The 21,085-nt window shown below is 35.5% G+C and overlaps 1 long non-coding RNA gene across 1 annotated transcript in view; it reads right to left on the bottom strand.

Moving 5' to 3' along the window:
• Positions 1-693: 693 nt before the first annotated feature.
• The window catches only part of LOC144206988 (uncharacterized), a 32,029-nt gene continuing 11,637 nt past the window's right edge, over positions 694-21,085 (bottom strand). The window contains exons 2-3 of the long non-coding RNA XR_013328533.1: positions 10,416-10,556; positions 694-830 (exon numbers count right to left, since the gene is read on the bottom strand). This is a non-coding gene — a long non-coding RNA (uncharacterized LOC144206988). The remainder of the gene's footprint in view (positions 831-10,415; positions 10,557-21,085) is intronic.

Below are 21,085 nucleotides of genomic sequence, written 5' to 3'. Positions count from 1 at the left end.
CAGAAACAACTAAGTGAAAAAGTGTCACAACTGGGATTCGAACCCAGGTCTCCCAGGCGAGAGACAGGTGAGTTAACCACTACACCACCATGCTATACTAGACTCAGTAGTTTTCAGCACTATTCATGGTCCATTTTTCAATGAAAGAGCTTTAGTAGTGTCATTTTTTAAGAAAAAAATTCTTACTATATATTATGTCGTTTTTTTATGAATAACAATTAAGGAAAAAAGCCTTGCAATGCTATATTGGCAAAATATACATTCTTAATTATCGGTCCTCAATTGCAATGCATCCTCAGCACAATTCTATTCCACAATTTGTACATTTTGTTATAGCGTGCTATTCATGTAAAATGGTTTTAAGACTAATCCAGATCCTGATGACATTTTCGAGGCCGTGTACTGTGAAGAGAATTAGTATGTGTTGGCGTAAAGCTGACTTAATGTGTTGGGGCAGACCTAATTTGCATGCGCTGTACATCTCTGCCTGCTTTTTCAGCTTGCACCTCACATTAATATGGAGGAGTAGATTCCCAAAATGTCCTATTGAATCTGATTTGTATTCATTTCTTTGGACATAATTTTCAAACTCTAATCCTGTGCCACATCTACGCTATGTGTTAAGTCGTTCTTATGAGTGTGCACGTCGCGGATAATCTCTTTGCAGAATAATAATGTCCAGTGTGGTTTGAAATAGGATACGCACCTCAAATGCGCCGATTCAAAGCATCTTAACTCTTTCAATGGCGTTGACATTGATAGATGTCTCCAAGCTGTGGTTCCAGAGCCACATGTGGCATTCTGCTGTGATTCCAAAATGGATTGGACGTCTAGAATGGAGATGAGAGCCAACGAGTTAAAATGTGTTCTCTTAAGCACATTACTTTTGTGCATGGTCAGGTCAACCGATTGAGCCTATTTTTTGCTAATGGTCATCTATTCCTTGAAATGACAAAGCTCAAGAATAAAAACATTTTTTTTCCTCCAGAAAAAAAGCTTGGAAGAAAAAGACGATGTTGAATTCCAGGCAGTACATTGTGCTGAGTTCTTACATGCATCAACCACAAAATGTCAAATATAACTACATTTATATCCTTGTACATTTTCTATGTTTTACATTGCATTTGTGGTTAACTTCAGATCAACAGTACATTTGTATGGTGTTTAATGTTAAAAGCAAGTCTGCCTGAGGAGTTTTAAGTGAACATTATTGTCAAAGTGGCCTTGGTGTTTGTGTTTGTGCGTTCAAATCCTATTTAAAATGCATATACTTTCTCCGTTGTCGTTATAGTGACAGTTTGTCCCTGGGAGAGATGAATTCCAATTACTCACTCTGTGGGAAATAATTGTATACATTTAGTCGCATCTCTTTTCAATTATGTTTGAAAACATTGCCTTGATCCTATCAGGGTTAAGACCTGTATTATTTGTTCACTGGCACTCTCTTTTTTTGTCATATCTTTTCATCGACAAGATCACAATAAACAGTATATGTATGTGGAACAAATAGAGATGAACTTGTCGCGGGAGATCTTGTCACCCCGGTGATTGTTCCCAGTGAATTTATGATGGCTTTGTGGTGAGTGTGGCAAAAGAAGTGGGGTTCCTGTTTGACACGACTACCTTTGTGCATGTCAAGTCTTTAGTTCACTATATTTATACAAAGGCTTATTTGTTCTCTAGGTTAAGTGTTGGTTTTTACTGTCAAATGAAGCCAGTTGCTGCTACAATCTTACATATTTACATATACACTTTCATTAACATGAATATAAATATGTTCATTAATGTGCTCTCCCTTATCAAATCAATCTATCAATCCGGAAATAACATAATGTAATGAAATTAAGGGGAAAAATACTTTTAAGCATCCAAGCTGCCCAGCATGTTGAAATGTCTTTTTAATCTTGCGTTATTTAAATTTTTCACATATTTAGGATGTGGCTCTTAAGTATTCGCCTGAATTGATATGAAATGTTGTTTTAATCAGCAAGAGACGCTTTATGGTAATTAAAAACAGAGCAAACTTTACCCTTTTGAAGATAAGCGGTATGGCAAATGAATGAATTCATTTAAAAAAAAAAAAGGCGTAAATCGTAATCGGGTGTGAAGAAGGTTTGTGTGATTAAGGAAGTTGTTAGATAGATGGAAAGATAATTTTAAGAGGTGATGAAGGAGGAAAATGAGAGGAAGGAAGTGCTCAAGAGGCAGTTCTGGTGGACCTGGAAGTAGCATTGATTAATAAAAGGACAAAGTAGAAAGGCAGGATGAAAGATGAAAAATGAAAAGGCAAATTTTCCAGATGACATCAATGAAGAATTTCAGTATATAAAATACAGATGGAAAATACAAATACCCTGGATGGACTCGATTGGATTTAAACAGAGAAAATATAGCAATTAGTTGAAATGGCAGGTAGGTGAATGGAAAAAAAACTGAATAGCAGACATGCGTATGTCTAGGATAAAGTGTTTAGAACTACGTGGAAATCTCATCCTCCTTCAACCCAGCAGCTCTGTAAATATGGCTGCTCCCCAGAGACCACTTGAGACTTGACAGATAATAAGTAGATGGGCTCCTGTGATGTGAAGCAGGAGAGTTAAACCTGCCAAGGCCTTGAAGAGCTAACTGAGGCAATGAAATGCAGATGGGATGCATAAGAAAGCACATGAGCTACTTAGTCTCTTCATGTCTGCCCTGATGTGTCACCCAAATGAAGATTTATCAATCACAGTCCTCCAGTGTGACATTAGAATCCATAGGTTAGGTTTTCTCAGGCCTTCTTGTTATATTGCAGTTAATGGGCCGAAGTTTGTGTTTTTAAGAAGAAAGTATTCATGTGTGTGTGGAAGGCGAGGAAACTCAAGATTGATAAAGTCAATCCTGAATCAAGGGTTTATTGCATGGAAAATAAAATAAAACATTTTAAAGTGTTTATAATATATGTGGAGGGATCGTAGCTGTGGTTATGGACGTCCGACTAACAGTTCTTAGATCAAGAGTTCAATCCCGGGTTCAGGCCTCCCTGTGTGGTGATGCAAGCGCTTGAGTGCATTTTCTATGGGTACTCTAGTTCCATTTCACATCTCTAAATTTGCATGGTAGGCTGATTAAACAATCCAAATTGTTCCTCAGTATGAATGTCCAACTGACTGCTTGTTTCTCGCCTTGTGCTCATTATAAACTGGGATGGTCTCCAACACCCCCGTAACCCTCGTGAGGATAAGCGAGGTGGAAAATGAATAAATGCGTGCAATATTTGCAAAGACAAAAGAGCCTAGGATCAACAACTGCTGCCAAGTCTAACATGGTAGGCAGCCAACCGCTAGCCAATTACCAAAATATAACAATTCAATTTAAACACACCAATCAGTCGTCATTGACAATGTGTGATAGTGTTGCTTACAAATTGACTGCATGTCTCGTGTTGAGGTAAAAGCCTAACTATGCTAAGTCGTTTTTTAAGCCTAACTATACTATGTCGTTTTCAAGCCTAACTATACTATGTCATTTTATAAGAAAAAAGGCTTACTATATATTATGTCGTTTTTTAAGCCTTACTATACTATGTCGTTTTTTAAGCCTAACTATACTATGTCGTTTTTTAAGCCTTATTTTACTATGTCGTTTTTAAGCCTAACTATACTGTCGTTTTATAAGAAAAAAGGCTTACTATATATTATGTCGTTTTTTAAGCCTTCCTATCTATATATTATGTCGTTTTTTAAGCCTTACTATATATTATGTTGTTTTTTAAGCCTTACTATACTATGTCGTTTTTTAAGCCTTACTATACTGTGATTTTTAAGCCTAACTATACTGTGTCGTTTTTTTAAGCCTTACCATACTATGTCATTTTTTAAGCCTTACTATACTAAGTCATTTTTTACCAAAAAAAAACCCTAACTATACTAAGTCATTTTTTTTACCAAAAAAAAGCCTAACTATACTATGTCCTTTTTTAAGAAAAAAAGCCTAACTATACAATGTCATTTTTTAAGCCTAACTATACTACGTCGTTTTATAAGAAAAAAAGCTTACTATATATTATGTCGTTTTTTAAGCCTTACTATATATTATGTTGTTTTTTAAGCCTTACTATATATTATGTCGTTTTTTAAGCCTTACTATATATTATGTCGTTTTTTAAGCCTTACTATCTATATATTATGTCGTTTTTTAAGCCTTACTATCTATATATTATGTCGTTTTTTAAGCCTTACTATATATTATGTCGTTTTTTAAGCCTTACTATACTATGTCGTTTTTTAAGCCTTACTATACTGTGATTTTTAAGCCTAACTATACTGTGTCGTTTTTTAAGCCTTACCATACTATGTCATTTTTTAAGCCTTACTATACTAAGTCATTTTTTACAAAAAAAAAAACCCTAACTATACTAAGTCATTTTTTTTACCAAAAAAAAAGCCTAACTATACTATGTCCTTTTTTAAGAAAAAAAGCCTAACTATACAATGTCATTTTTTAAGCCTAACTATACTACGTCGTTTTATAAGAAAAAAGGCTTACTATATATTATGTCGTTTTTTAAGCCTTACTATACCATGTCGTTTTTAAGCCTTATTTTACTATGTCGTTTTTTAAGCCTTACTATACTATGTCGTTTTTTAAGCCTTACTATACTGTCATTTTTAAGGCTAACTATGCTGTGTCGTTTTTTAAGCCTTACAATCATACTGTCATTTTTTAAGCCTTACTATACTAAGTCATTTTTTTACCAAAAAAAACCCTAACTATACTAAGTCATTTTTTTACCAAAAAAAAAGCCTAACTATACTATGTCCTTTTTTAAGAAAAAAAGCCTAACTATACAATGTCATTTTTTAAGCCTAACTATACTATGTCGTTTTATGAGAAAAAAGGCTTACTATATATTATGTCGTTTTTTAAGCCTTACTATATAAAGACAAAAGAGCCCAGGAGCTGCCAAGTCTAACATGGTAGGCAGCCAACCGCTAGCCAATTACCAAAATATAACAATTCAATTTAAACACACCAATCAGTCGTATTGACATGTGTGATAGTGTTGCTTACAAATTGACTGCATGTCTCGTGTTGAGGTAAAATAGCACTGCTTGAAGTGTTTACCGTAGCCCACTTTTTACTCCGAGGAGAGCCGCTACTCGGCATTGGGAGGAAGTGGCTCGGGTATCTGAAATCAATCTCACTTAAATAACAACAACCAAACCCCAAACAGATGGGTGCAAAATGCAAAGCATGCAAATTCTTGCCCATCTATAATTCCATCGAGTGTTGTTTATTTTCAACATGATGGTGAGTCGTCATGGTGGGGTAGTTGTGCAGATGCCAGGGAACAAATGAACTCATAGTCATCTGAGAAATCATTAGCGCTTTAAAAGATGCACGAGTCCAACTGAACACTTTGAGAGATATGAATTTATATCCGAGTTTGCAGCGTGCCCACAAACATACCCAACTGATGTTATATTTGCACTTAAGGAGCCAAGTGAATTTCTCCAGATACAGCTAACGGTGATGAAAAACAGCACACGCATCTGCTAATCCGGAGCAGTACATTTCCAGCCAGTGAATTATGTAACCTACAGTCATTTTTTTCAGATATTTCTGTTACTATGAATGTTACACAGTAATCACATACTATGGGTCAGTAGGCCATATTTGAATGACGTGATGATGGTAATTACATAAGGATGCCTTGATCTGTCTCAATTTTATTTATTTTTTTGCCAATACTGAGCCAATGCCAGAATTTTTGGTCCAGTAAAAAATATGCAAACAATGTTATCATTAAATGACACTGACTACCAGAAAGTATCAGATTTTGTCAATAGATCAGATACGATCAATTCGTAGGATACTAGTACCATAGGCAAACTACTGAGTGGGACAATTTCTGTTTAGAAACTAATAATGATAACAAAGCATTGTATAAACATTCATTTTTTCATTGGGCTTCACATTAACACTAAAATATTATCCATATCATGCTTCCATAGCAATATTGAGTATCAGATTGGGACATCACTAGTAATATTTGACCTGCAAAATCAGGTCAAAAGTACATTTATTGTTAATAGTACAATTTCCAGAAAACTTTGAATGAGTATGTTGGTGCATCAGTTGAGGCATGGCAAGTCTTTTCTTTTTCTTACATTATAAATCACCCTAACACTCTTCTCTATCAAATTCACACGACTTCATTAAAAAAAAAAAAATTGTACTCTCAAAGCATGTTAATGCCGTTTTAAAATGTCATTTTCAATCAAGGGAATTCTCATTTGCTTTTGTTGGATTTCTGTTTTGGGCTTGTGGAAAAAAAAGATTTCATTAAAAATAAATCATAAAGCTAAGGATGGTATAAAATGAATTTGATTTAAGTTAATGAAAAAAAAAACATCACTGATGCTTTTTTTCCCCTCACGTTTGGTGCCTCATCAGTTTATTTTGCTACTTTCCTCATTAAAGATTTCATGTCAAAGCTTAAATGTAATGTAAAAAAAGTTCATTGATATGGAAAGTTAAGAGAAAATATGCACAACTTCACATTATCAGTATTATTTAATAAGCCAGCCAATTGATAATTTAGAGTTCATTATTGTCCTTGCTTCAAATAACAGAATTCTTATTCATCATAAATATCAAACCAATGTTTATATGCTTTTTACTTCTAAGATCATGCTACTTAATAATTGGGAACACTTGCCTGCCATGCTACTACTCATCGAAGACAAAAAAATGCTGCTTTCCTAAAAATGGCGGTCATTTTGATACCTTAAATAATTTTCAGGTTTGGTCCCTTTTGGATATGTGGTCGTTTGTGTGGATCTGGCTTGGTGCAATTTGCTCGGTGACAGAGGTAATTACTGCAAGCAGTGTGTAACATTGATTTAGTTTGCACAAATCAATGCTCTGTACACATCCAACCACTTGCCTCAATGTTCCATATATATATATATATATATATATATATATATATATATATATATATATATATATATATATATATATATATATATATATATATATATATATATATATATATATATATATATATATATATATATATATATATATATATATATATATATATAGTGTTCTAGAACACGTTACACGGTCACATGAACAATCCCTATACACAGAGATGTAAAAAAGAATAAATAAATAATTCTCCTGCTTTGCATTATGAGGTATTGTCAAATTCTGAAGAGAATTCTAACATGAAAAAAATTCTCTTTAAGCGGATTGCAGCCTTGATTGGAATATTTCATCTAATTTTTCAATTGGGAACTTTAAAAAAACAAGTTTACTTGTGCTTTTGTTAGAAAATAAGGGGATCTATATGTTCCCTAGAGCTAGTGCCACATTTTGAGTGGCGGGAATTTAGGTGAACATTAATTATCCAGGCATCAGAAGAAGAAAGGTTTAGGATTGCAAGGTGCAGAATTATACCGTGGCGTAGTCGTGACATATTTACAAACGCACAATCGCACTGTGGCCCACTTTTCTTTTTATAATACAAGTTTTCTCTTCAGGGGATTCAATTTTTTTGCAGTGTAGTGCAAAAAGTGTAATTAGTGGTGTGGAAGGAAGGGGACTTTCAAATAGCTCCACATTCACCTGCTAAAGCCAGCGGGAATAATGACGCGTTCAAGTGCAATCGTTCTTCTCTTCTCACTGTTGAATAGACTCCCTGTAGACGTTATACTTAAACCTGCTCAAATGTTCTTAATGATATTTGAAGTATATAAATCTATTCTACAGACCCAACAACATTTTTGGTCCTTTTTTTTTTAACAGTGACATCAACTATAAATTGCATATTTTGAAATCCCCTCTCAGGGAATTTGCATGCAAGATCACGGCGCCAATTTCCGAGGCAAGCTCTGAAAACATTTCATATATGGATGAAGCATCGTTCTGAATAAATGATGCGGATAGAAGGAAATAATTTGAGCTAGTCTTACTACTCTCTACCTTCATGTGTCTGTACTGCGGCACGTTTATCCGTTGATATGAATATGTGAACACAATCCAAGGAGTTTTAATCTAATATTTTATTCTATTGCATGTGTTCTGAGGTGTCTTACTCATTCACGCCGTGTTGGGAAAAAAAAGTTATATCGCTAGACATACTAGTTTACATAACTGTTGGTTCTAGGATTAGAGATATTTGAATTGTTTTGAAATGTATTCCTAGGATGTGATTACATGGAAAAATGCTTTTTAAATAGTCTTCAGTTAACTTTACATTTGAGTGATTTGTAGTTTTCTGGGATTGCTGCATTGTCTAAATCCACATTTCTTGTATTTGAATTGGCCAGTAAAATCCAGGTGAAAAATGGCCTTTTATGCATATTTATTATTATTAATGGATGGATAGGTGACTTCTCTACTGCCTTTCTTTTGTGCATGCATCATGGCAACAGCATAAATGGGCCAGGATACACCTTTTTGCCCGAGGTTATTCAATCATCTTTTATGTATTTTAACTACCCTCTTTAGTGGGACTTTGTGTTTTAATGGTTGACATCACATTGCCGCAATAGAAGTGATTTATATCTTGAAGTCATCAGCTCCAATCACATAGAAGCATCTGTCTTGAGGGAGGAAAAGAGCTGTCTCAAATGTTCAAATCGTAGCGAAAATGTGAATCCTGAATGCCCGCATGACGGGCCTCTCCATTGACACGAGTCAGTGTCTCATCCCTAAACCAATTTCCTTCAACAATACTTCAGGGAACACTCTGATTTGCATCGTTTCCTTTCTCCGAGATGGTGTTTATCCTGTTTTCACAATTAGATCTTCCTCCCCATCCTAGCATTAATCAAATAGCCCGACGTGCGCCCGGCTTGCCGAGATGGAGAGATTGTCGGGGGTATGCGTGCCGAGAGTATTTCTTAGTGGTAACAGGCTCTAACGACAGCATTTCAGGATGTCCTGAGAACACGCCCAAGTCAAGGTTATTTTGATACATGGGCAAAAATGATGAGCGCGTGCCCTACAGTGTGTAGTCGAAGGATAAAATGTGACGCATATCTATCTTGAGACATTTTGCTTAGTGTTGTATTTTCTGATTAAATACTATCAAAATGGGTCCTGACATATTTCTGCAAATATATTATGAGGAAAATCCCCTCCATAGGAATGATATAGAATATTTTACTGTGTGCTATTGTATTAAAATGTCTAGCAATTGTCATTATCTGGCACACTAAAAATCTCAGACTATGCAAAACATGAGAATAATAGTGTAGTTATTTAAGGAGAATGAAATATGTGATATAGTTTCTTAAAAAAAGGTGTTTTCATCATGCTTTTTTAAAAAAAAAAGGATCAAAAACTAATGTTGAGTTTTCAAAATGTGCTTTTGATGTACGAGTAATTAGGGCAAGAGACTGTTGGCCCATAAACATGCATAATTGCTGAGCACAAGAGTTGTACTGAAAAGAAGGCTAAGATACACTTAAGGGGCCACAAAACATTCATTTCAGACACCGAGGGAAGGCCAACTGTAACACAGGCTGTAGGTAGAGAAAGGATAAGGAAATGGAAATTGCACCCTAGGATGCCTCAAATGTGCACAGCTCAACAATTCTGGTATCTTAGTTGATGCTGTCGACAAAAATTACGTAGCAATCAATCCAATTATATTGTTATTGTTGTTGGAATTTAAGATGCTATCAAAAGGCAAAGCTTGGCGTTAGTTCCAAGCTAAATAAGCAACTCAGCAGAAGAAACTGAATCTAGGTGACATAAATCTGGATATTGTGGTAAATCTGATCTTATTTGTTGGTTGTCATAAAATGACAAGTACAAAAAGGTATATATGCCCTTTTGAAAATTATGAATTTGATAAACAGCCTATTGGAAATGCACACATTTATAATTTCATACTAAATGTGTGTTTTTTTTTAGTAGCGCTTAAATGGAATCCGTTGTAATATTTACAAATGTGTTCAATGTGCAACTGGCGGGGAAACTGTTGTTGTAATTTGCCAAAAACGATAGAAAAGCTCCTGAAGTAATGCACACTGGATATGTATTATTCATTTACCACATCTCAGATAAAGTCCCAATTCTATCCAGTGTGAAAATGTCTTTATCTCACCGCTGGAATTCTTTGTGTATTTTGCAAGTATTGAGTTATTTGTGGAAAATTTTAATGAAAACCATTCTTTTGAATAAAATGTCAACAATATTATTTTCTGTATGTTATGTTAACCTGTTTAAGTTAAGCTAGTTATGAACCACTATTTCTTTTTCAAAGACAAATAAAGTGACAGATTCTGTTAAATGTTTGCACTTATTTTGATGTCAAAAATGGTTATGCATCGAAAATAAACGAAAAATGATGCACACAACTAAGATTTGGTGTTTGAGTTTAAGAAAAAATATCTCTGGTCACTGGTACATACCTCGATTTTGACTGCCAAAATGCAAACTCCAATCTTGGATCACATAGTTGTCTCAACTCAGGTCTTGTGATGTCCATCTTAGTGAGGTCGGGTCACAGTTCCATCACACACATGGAGTCTCCTTCACAAGGCTAGTGGACCCTGCGAATGAGGTCAAGTTAGAGATAAGGGCTTTGTCTTGCACTCAGCTCAAAGAGATGCACAAGGACAGTCACAAGGTTTATTGCTTGTTTCTTTGTAAATGGCCAATACACTTGCACCCATCTGTGTCCTCGTAGGCAACTTGCTCTTCAAATGAGGTGTGCTACATTAGTGTGAGCCTTACACTCCATAAACGCATTCGGCAATTGCTAAAAAAAGAGACCAACATTTGCTAATAAAAATGTGGGGAATTCATTCATTCCAGCATTTCCAAGGGTTACAGGGGTGCTGAAGCCTATCCCAGCTGAATACAGGAACTAGGAGGGGACACCCTAAAGTGGTTGCCAGCTAATCACAGGGCACAAAGATACAGAGACAAAAATAACGCTTAAATTCACAACTAACCAGGGTTCAACTAGCCTACCATGCATATTTTTGGGATGTGGAAAGAAACCAGATTACCCAGTGAAAAGCCACACAAGCCTAAAGAAACATACAAGTTCAGATAGTGAGGACCAACGTCGGATCGAACCCACGAGCCCAGAACTGTGAGGCAAACATTAACCTCTAGGGAATATAATTGAAATATTGCAGCTACGTAGTAGGGGTATACTAGGAAAACTTGTACAAAAAAAAAAACAGGAACTGCAAGACACGTGTCCACTTTAAGAGAGGTTGTCATGACTCCTGTTAAAAAGTATACCTGGAACAAGTTACAGAAAGGGCAAGAGCAAGAGGAAGGAAATTCATAGATAGTTGTGAGTTCGAGTTTGTGCTTTAATGCTAGGTTAGAATACCAAGCAAATTATCACTGACATTTTTACCTCCTTTGAGTGCATTTTGTATAAATAAAAACTTTTACTCCTTAACTTGTAATAGAAACTTCTTCTGACATTAAATGGATAAAAGCACAAGACTGAACATTGTACTCCTTGAAAAAAAAATCCAGTGTATCTATCAGAAGTCTGACAAATGTTTGTCACTTGAATACCGCATCCCTGTGGTGTTTGATGAAAGACATTCAGGGACATTTTAAGAATGACTCAGCTTGGTAAAGGGCAGGCTTAAATTTCAGCTCAGCGCCTTCATCAAATGTCTTGGCTTCATCAGTCTGACGTTGTCACATTGGTAGGATTTAGTTTTGTTTTTTTACTTCTGTTATTTAAAAAATAAATGGCTTTTGTTATATGTGTCACCCACCATTGACGCAAAAGGTGCTCACGTGGTGCATGAACACAGGTTTGTGCTTGAAATGCTTTGAATAGAAACACTTTATTTCTAATGAACTCCTGCATAGACTGCACACACCAAAAAAAATGGAATGACATCTGGGATGACCGTCTATTGTGAACTCAAGCCAGTGGAACAGACTTTTCTTCATGGGTGATTTCAGTCACTCAAAGAAAAGCCATTTGGGCCAACGTGTTGGATTTTCATTGTTTCATTTCTTATCCGATCCAAGGTGACATCTTGCGCTACAATGTACTGATACACAGAATTATTTTTGTATTTTGAGAACTTAATCTAGTTTTAGGTAGCTGATTCCGTAAATGAGAAATGTTTAAAGTAAACGTGAGGGCGGGAAGTCTTCAGGTGCTATTTTTTTATGCTTGATTGAAAGCATACTCGTTCAGCTACAGTTCATTTCCTCTGGACGACTTGTAATGTGGCACAGACCTCCACGTGCCTGTACGCACTCCCTAAAGCGCCTGCTCTTGATGGGATGATGCATGGACTCCGGGGGGATTCTGCAGTTCCCCAGACTGGAATTAGGGCAACAGTCATAACCTACAGTCTGCATTTAAGACACATGCAAATCCTATATCACGCCAATATAATGTCTCCTTGAGTTATGGGTTCAGTTATGGGTTCAAAACTCCAAAATGACCGGAATTTTCAAAGCAGCAAAAAAGTACCCCATTCATTTCCTATGGCACAATCAAAATATGATTTTCATACATATTAACATCAAGAATAACTATATTGATATATATGTATCTATCCTATTTTGTGACTAGCACAGCCAAGCCTCAACCAACACACGCAGACAATTACTCAATAAATTACATTTTCTAGTAGGATATTTTTCACGTGTTTGCCACGAAAAAAAAGGAACTTGTAGTTCAAAAACTTGACCTAAAACCAGCTTAGAATTCCAAACCTGTAACTTTCTTCAAAATATCTATCAGACAAAACATTGTTAGTAATAATAAGAGAAGTACCAAAAAGCCTACAAATGAACATTTGGCTAAAATGCAGCCATTTAAGAACCTTTTTTTTTACCCAAATATAGGCCTTCACGTTCTTTCAAGCGTGGATAAAACACAGATGCCCAAAATGTGAATTTTAAACATTGCATGTCCTGCTCCGCCTACTTGCAAAGCGTGAATATAAAGTTTATTCAGATGTGACACGCAACATAAAGTCCTTCTTGTATGCACACTGCTCGACTTTCCTGTGATCCTGACAGGTGTGGGTGTACAAGGACCTGTTCCTTCAATATTTAATTTGGATCTACTGTATATTCATCAACTCGTTCCAAAGTAGTATTTTGTGACTCGAGTGACCGAGTGTGCATAGATACATGTGTGAATGTGCAACTGTATGACGGATAAAAAAAAAATACTGGTGCAGGACAATGCAAAACTGAGCTTTGAATCCCAAGGGCGTCTGCTTTTTTTTTGCCTTGATTGCTCAATGTTCCCCGAAGGGCTCTGAAAAAGAGGGATTTGCTATTACATTCATCTAATGGCTGAGCGAATGTCAGGGCTATGCACAGATGTGTCATCTTATCCTGTTATATATTTTTTTCCATTTATTTTTGTATTCCTAAGTGTTGGATTCAGTCTCATCCAAATAGGCTTAAGACGGAATTGTACATTAGAACATGATTCAGCCTCATTAAATCCACTTCTCACTGAATCAAGTGTTGCGGAAATGGCTCAAAAACATGAAATAAGAAATATTCGGGCTATGAGATGTACATATCACTTGAAATACAGGGTTATAAGTTTTATGAAATAGAGATCAGGTTTTCCAAAGCCTACCATTTAAAATGAACACATTTATTTTTCAATATATCTTTTATGAAGATGCATGATAACAGATGTCTGTTTTGTTTGAATAGTGTAATAGTGTAAAGTAACCATTTTTTTTCTAGTGGTATTTTCTAAGACGCTGCCATCCACAGTAGTGTGCTGACAATGCAATGCCGTCATATGGCTTTTAAAATAGCATGCATCAAGTTTGAAACCCACTAACAGTAGGGAGTAAGTATTATTATTTTTTGGCATGATTCTACAGAAAGAGGAAAGATAAACATGTTTATTTCAGTCGTAATGACTGCCGGATTGTGGTAACTAGTGAATTTGTGGCATCTGTTGAGGTCATTTCCCTCCTCTTTTGTAGGGATAAAGAATGTTTTCCTCTCATAGCAAAACATGTCTAAACTATAGTTGCTTTTTGTAATTGTGCATACCATTGGGTTTTTTTTAAATATTGGTAAAAGCAGAAGAGATGGAGACAATATGCTAGATTTGACATGAGTAATTAATTTATATCTTCCCAGCAAGATTTTTTTTAATTGTCATATCATAAAATAGTGTTAGCCTTGATTGAATGGGATATTCTTCCTCACACATTACTGCTGTGAATAGAATAAAAATAAGAAAAGGACTAATTTAGTATTCAATACTTTTTTTTAAAACTTAAATAGTTTATACTCCTGAGAAAAAACTCACATTACGACTTTTGAACCCTAAAATTATGTCTAATCCACCCAAAAATAATCATGGGTTATAAATTGTAATTTCAATTCTAATGGTTTAAAATGTATAAATGTCTACATTTTTAGAGCAATAATTTCCTTTGCTGCACAATCTGACAATGTTGAAAAAAAAAGTATAATACATTTTACAGTGTGTGAATACAGTCTATATGAAACTCTCTTTTTTTATGTCTATTCTTTTCTGGTTATTCACATGAACTTAATTGAGTATGACAGTGATGTGTGTCCATGAAAAGTCTTGGCTCACAGGGCACTTTGTATGTTCTGCAAGGAGAAAAAGACCAAAGTCTTGGGATTTTGTTTGAAAGGAGCTTTTCGGATGTCGTGGTGTCAGGGGACGTAGACATGAATGGCCCAAATTATTTAAAAGCAACAACTAAGAAGACAGTAGATTTCAAAAACAGACTGCCGGTCAATTAAAATGCTCTTCTTGAGTATAATCCGAGTTTAGCACCATTCCGCCTATGGCAATTTCATTATCTGGGCTCTAGAGCCTCAGCTCTCGTGACCTAGAACTGCCTGAGCCCTACTCATTTACAGTCTTACTCTCGGAGAATGACAGCAACTCATTCGTCTGCAGTCAGCTGCCAATAGTGTTCCACAAAAGCTCTTGAGTCTTTCGTTGAAACGCTACATGGAATTGCACTGTCTTTAGCTTTCGACCAGCTGTTTCTTAGAGCTACTTGGGCTGAAAACAATGGCAACATTTAGCAGTCATGTTTCACTTCAATCAATGTTAAAAAAAATTTAAAAAGTAGACTTTTCAGTCACATTTCAAGGCGACATTTTTTAAAAAGTGAGAGTTTGATTTATCCTGGAAATTGTAAAATATTGTATTTTCCAGACTCTACTTTTGCAGCAGCAAACAAACAACACACACTATCTTCAAATGACTGCCAAATTTATGAATATTTTCCTATATGGTATTACTTAAAGTCAATTTTTCTCTCTGTGGAAATAAAGGGCAAAAATATACATAGGATTTCCAGGGAAGGCGCAGTATTTTTTATAGTTTGGCTGGGCCTGCGACTTATACTCAAGAGTGACTACACAAGTAGCTGCATAATTCTGGAGAGTCGAGACAAGGAAGCTATGCAAACTGAGAGGAGCAATGAAAGACAATCTGGTCTCTGGAAAACTTGTAATTAAAAACATCATCTAATATAGAGAATGCAAAGCTACAACAGTTAATTTAACAATTAACCAATTAATCCTTAAGCAAGACTCTGACCCAGAAAAGACGGAAATTCGAACCTGATCCCAGTATACACACTAAAAGTGCATCACCAAACCCTGATGTACTTTTTAATTATTCCGTAGCACCGTGACTGTTGCCTAGCAATTGCTTATTTCCTCCCACTTGAAAGTGAATGTCATGGTATTCTTTTTCTTTTCATCCTTTTAAAGCCAAAAGGATATCAATAAAGGTTGTATTGAATGGCAGAAAGTCCCTCTGTGCAAATGTATTCTCTGAATGTAAATAGATTTTTGTAATCAATCAATACATTACTGTGAATATGAATTATTCATGTAAACAGTTGGACAGGGAAAGTAGCTTTCTACTGTGGCGTGACACAGAACATGTTCCATAAAGTTTATTTGGCCGTTTGAATGACTGCTATGAAAGGTTGCCTTCCTCAAAACCACAAAAATCAGTGAATTTACCTCAGTTGGAAGAGTCTGTCAAACCTATTTTCCATCAATGTGTTCCACCTTGGAATTGTCAAAAGAGCTGAGGATCTTTGGGGGTAGTTAAACACAGAATGCTGCATCTTTTGTTTATAGTAAAATAAATATTTTGAGCATTGAAAATCATTTTCTTAAATTTTACCGAATAATGACATACTTCCTATTAAGAGCTAAACTATTATCAACTACGCTCACTCTAATTAACACATTTTATGGAAGATAGATATTTCAATAATCCCACCATCTAATTTAGATGCCAACTTTGTGTCTAATGTGAGTGACTGTGCGTGTGCGTATGTGTAGTTTGAACGACTGTAACAAAATGCATCAATCAAAGTGATTAATTCTGCACCCATCGCTTTGTTGCTGGCAGTTGTTCCAGAATATGCTTGCTAAAAAATCTGTAATGTATACTTCACGTTGTTAATTTCTCAATCTATAACTATTACGCTGTTTATTTTATTTGGCAATCAATTTTATTGGAGTGTGTAATTTCTTTCTGCATTAGTCACAATATTTTTATTTTTTTTACTGCATAGGGTTCTCATGGGATTACAATTTTTTTGTGATTTTGAGGCCCAAAAAATGCATAAAAATATATATTTGAATCATAGTCTTGGAGTAAACCTGAGCAGACAAATTCTTGATAATCATAGTATGATAATTAAAATGTAAGATTTGAGGAAAAATGACTTTTTTTTACCAATCAATCACTGTGAGGATATGTTGATTATGAAATTATTGACCAACAGTGAAATTTCGAAATTGATTTGCAAGCTTTAACAAGAAAATGTCAACAAACATAGAAATATAATATAGAATATTGAAAAGATGAAGTTTCTGCAATATGAGGAGTGCACCCAACACCCATAACGCATTGTTTCTTCCATCTGTTTATACCTCTGATATGAATCACATTTCATTTCATACATTTCTGAGATATGCCCAGGTAATGCAATGTTATTCTCCTGTTGATATTGTACCCAGTAGTTTTAACACCTTTTGATAGGAATGGAAACTGGGCATTTCAAGAAAAATAATTGTATATTTGATTCACTAGTATATGACACAGGAAGCAACAGAAAAACATATTAAGGAAAGTTGATGTCAGATAGTGAGCAATTAATTATTTAAAAAAAATAGGTAAAGAGGACTATAAATCTGCTGTTTTGACGAAATTCTCAAGACGGTCTCATCTTTGGAAATACTGCATTCAATACCTTGCTACATGTTATTGCTCTTATATTATTGTGTCAACTGAAGTCCAATAAATGCAAGATTCAATTTTTTGGAGTGAAATTGAAACAAAAGTGATCTCAGGAGAAATGGTGCTCAGTAAAAAGCTTAGTCACACTTGAGCAATTTTCCACATATTTTTACTTTCCTTTCTTCTCTTATTTGATTCTGCCTGGTCATATCACAAGTGCAACACACACATATTAAGAACTGTTCAGTTTTTACGTTACAAGCCCCATTTTGGCCGTGTTCATGTGGAATGTGCTTATCATAACGTGAACTCCTACAGTTCATTACAAAAGTGAGAGTTGGAGGCAAAATACTAACGAGGCTCATCAAATAAAGAAGGCAACCATGCTCAAAAGTTACATTCACATCACTGTGATGGATTACTACATGTAATTGTGATACTGATAAGCTACATATGCTCAGATAAGCACTATCTAGTGGAACAAATAAGGGGTGTTAAAACATACATGATAACAGGGGCTTGTTCAGATGATACTACAGCCTTGGAAAGAAGTCAATATGTGCCCATTTGAGTTGGTAAGATTTACCATTAAAAATAGTAATCATTTTTATCTTGTATCATGTGAGGGACAATCAGCAGAATGTTTGAATGGCCACAAGGATGACAAAGTTGATTTTATCGCAATCAGAATTTTCTCACAGAATGAAAGTTTCCCCCCCAAAAAATCGTGACACTTCAAATTGTCATGTTTTGGCCTCAAGTAGTCAGAGAATTAGAATTGTGATCTCAAGAGGAGTGTGACAGGAGGGTGGAATAATACGGAGTTCGTCATGAGTTAAACTGAAAACGATTTAATTAGACCAGCCTTAACTGTGAAATTACACCATAATGTTTATGAAATAAAGTTATTGGTGAGAATAATTGGATAATTATTTTGAAGTAAGAGCAGCCTTTCCCAGCTGTTGCACCCCCTTCTTGATTGATGGAGAGCATATGTGTCATGCATACGGAGTTTTTCCAAGAGTAATTTTCCATTAGCACATCATAAAGATTCAACGCTACAGATTTCATACATTTGAAGACACCGAGCTCACTCATGGAACATATGATCGGCGACATTATCCTTATTGCTTCTTTTACAATAACAATTTGATTTATGTATTATTCAAAAAAGGTCAAAACCTTGTTCAGTCATTACAATTAATAAGACATGAAATTTAGTCTAGCCAAGTCAAGTTAATTGTGGGTGAGTGACAGAGTAGGTAAACGTTTGGCAGCTAAGAAAACATACAAACGTGCACGTAAACAAAAACTTAAATTTGTAATACGTTTCGTGAAACATCGATCAAACGACAAATTCCTTTGATGACTTTTCATCATTTTCCTGAACTACACAAGGCACACTTTGAAAACTGGTGGATAGCAGATAAGATAGGAAGTAACGTGAACAGAGTTCGCTTCTTCTTTTCAGTCCCACTGGGAATAACTTTCCTGGGGTCCATGATGAAAAAACTAACAATAAAGTTGCCTTCAACACACTTGGGGAAACCCCACAAAACAGCAAACAGCGAGGAATTGGGAGAAAAACTATCAAACACATTTCAAAATAAACTACAGAATCCTAGTATATAGTTTTGGCATTTCACAGCACGTTTGCAATTGTGAGACTTCACCTTTGGTACCTTGAGTTGATTTTATATCACAAGACAAAATTTTAGTGTCTTGACTGTTCTATGTGTGTTGAGTTGAGTTTACTTGGACTCGATCTATACCGTCAACCTATAGAGACTGAAGTGATTGTATGAAAATAGTTATTCACCTTCTCATACTTGGAAAAAAAATCACCTTCGATTCTATGAATTAGTTTTTCCAAGTGTCCGCAATTTAAAGCCACTCTTCAGATCTCAGGCTGTTTTGCACTCAGTTGTATTTGCTGGTAACGCGTCTCATCTGTCCATTGATTGCTGTGTTTCGGAGGCTCTTTTATCTATAAATACTGCAGTCATTTTGCACACCGTAGCTTTCTGTAATCCCTCACTTTCCAGCAGTGGAGAGTAGGTCAGCCGTGCATGGCATGCCACGTCTGTCTCCAATATTTGTTCTGCCGAAAATGATCGCATGTTTATCAATGAGCGACAGTTCAAGCTCCTTGTACTAGTTTTCTTGCACCTGAAATGTTTTCACATCTGTTTCATGACCACTTCATAAGCTGCCTTACTTTCCATTAAACGGACCAGAATGAAAAATTTATCAGTCTTTATAGGAAGATAGGAGTTTGCGCTTCTGCCTTTCTCTGGCGCCTTCATTATCAATGCATGGTTGCATGTGTTACACAGTGTAGTGCAAACACTTTCAAAAGCAATATGGGAGGGCTGCAACAGTTGAGATTGTCATTCTATTGCACATTTTCTCTGCTGGTCTCAAGAGACATTTGGGGCATTGCTGGGGCTCCCTTGAGGTTGGACAAGAAGACCGCGGGCAGTTGGAACTGATTAAGTTGAAAATGGAAACTCACTTTTTTTTTAGAGAGTCCAGAATGCATAAGGCGATTTTTGACAGAATGCCATGGGGTGGAATGGGTGTCTGGTTTGTCTTATTATAACTACTTTTTTTCCCAATTCAGTATGGTTTGCATATAATGAACATTTCCAAAGTGAAAAAATATTTTAGATTGGGATGACTAGATGAGGCAATCACATAGCAGTCTAATTTTGCAAGATGTCTTTGTGTCTGTGAGGCTTTATTCTGATACTATATCACTCACGGTCGTCAGACAGGTGTTCAGGTTGAATGAATTCCTATTTTTCAAGGAATTGGTCAATGTCTGGCCTCGTAATCCATAAAAATATGATTGAATGAGCTGTCAGTCCACCAGTATAAACATGAACATTAATTTTGTACAGAACAGATATTATATTGCACATTACGATGCCTAAAGTAGCTTTCATGATACTAAGAATAAAATATCTCTCGCAGTATGACTATTATTGCGTGATGTGATGTATAAAAAATAATTTCCTGTGACTGTGTATGATGTGTATTCATCAAATAATTTGATCTTATTGATATTACGCTCACGTATAGAAAGACGAATAAAAAATCCTTTCAAGAATTTTTGACAAAGTTCCTTCACTGATTCATCTTCAGCACCACTTATCTTTGCGATATTCGCGGGTTGCTGGAGCATATCCAAGCTTAAATTCGGGGTAAAGGCGCACTATATACCCTAAACTGTTCTCTAGTTAGTCATTGGGCAGACAATAGGAAACACAACCACTGAGTGGGAATCGACCCAACACTCCCCACACAGAATGAGGTGAACGACTACACCGTCAATGGCCAAGGTTAATTCATTGATTTTCATTGATATCCATTTCAACTGTGAGGACTGGCAGCGATGGCAAGGCTGTTAGATTGAGCGAAATGAATGACTGGTAAAAAAGAAAATGATTTCTTGTATGTCATTAAGGATTTTTAAGGAAGGACAGACGGTCAGCAGTGTTACACTTTCACTGGCATTGAAAGACATAAATAAAACATGACTTTTATACAGAGTATGAAACCTATCAACCTTGGTCTCTTTGTTCTCTAACATTAGTTTGCCCATCTGCTGTTGAAAGAAACAGCTTCTTTACTGAATTGGATGAAAATTTATGTGTGTGGAGTTTGCTTGTGAGGATAAGCAGTTCAGAAAATGAATTAATGAAATTGTGGTAGTCTTTTCTTTCATTGTTATGTATACGATTATGGAGAACATCCAAATATGGCCTTAAGCTTGAAAAAAGCATTAAAAAAAAATATATACATATATAAAAGAAAGAAAATAATTTACTGGAACTCGATAAA

The sequence above is a fragment of the Stigmatopora nigra genome, chromosome 14 (assembly GCF_051989575.1).
Source record: "Stigmatopora nigra isolate UIUO_SnigA chromosome 14, RoL_Snig_1.1, whole genome shotgun sequence".
Lineage (NCBI taxonomy): Eukaryota > Metazoa > Chordata > Actinopteri > Syngnathiformes > Syngnathidae > Stigmatopora > Stigmatopora nigra.
Note: the sequence above shows the minus strand (reverse complement) of the source record. Positions and strands in the feature narration are given on the sequence as shown.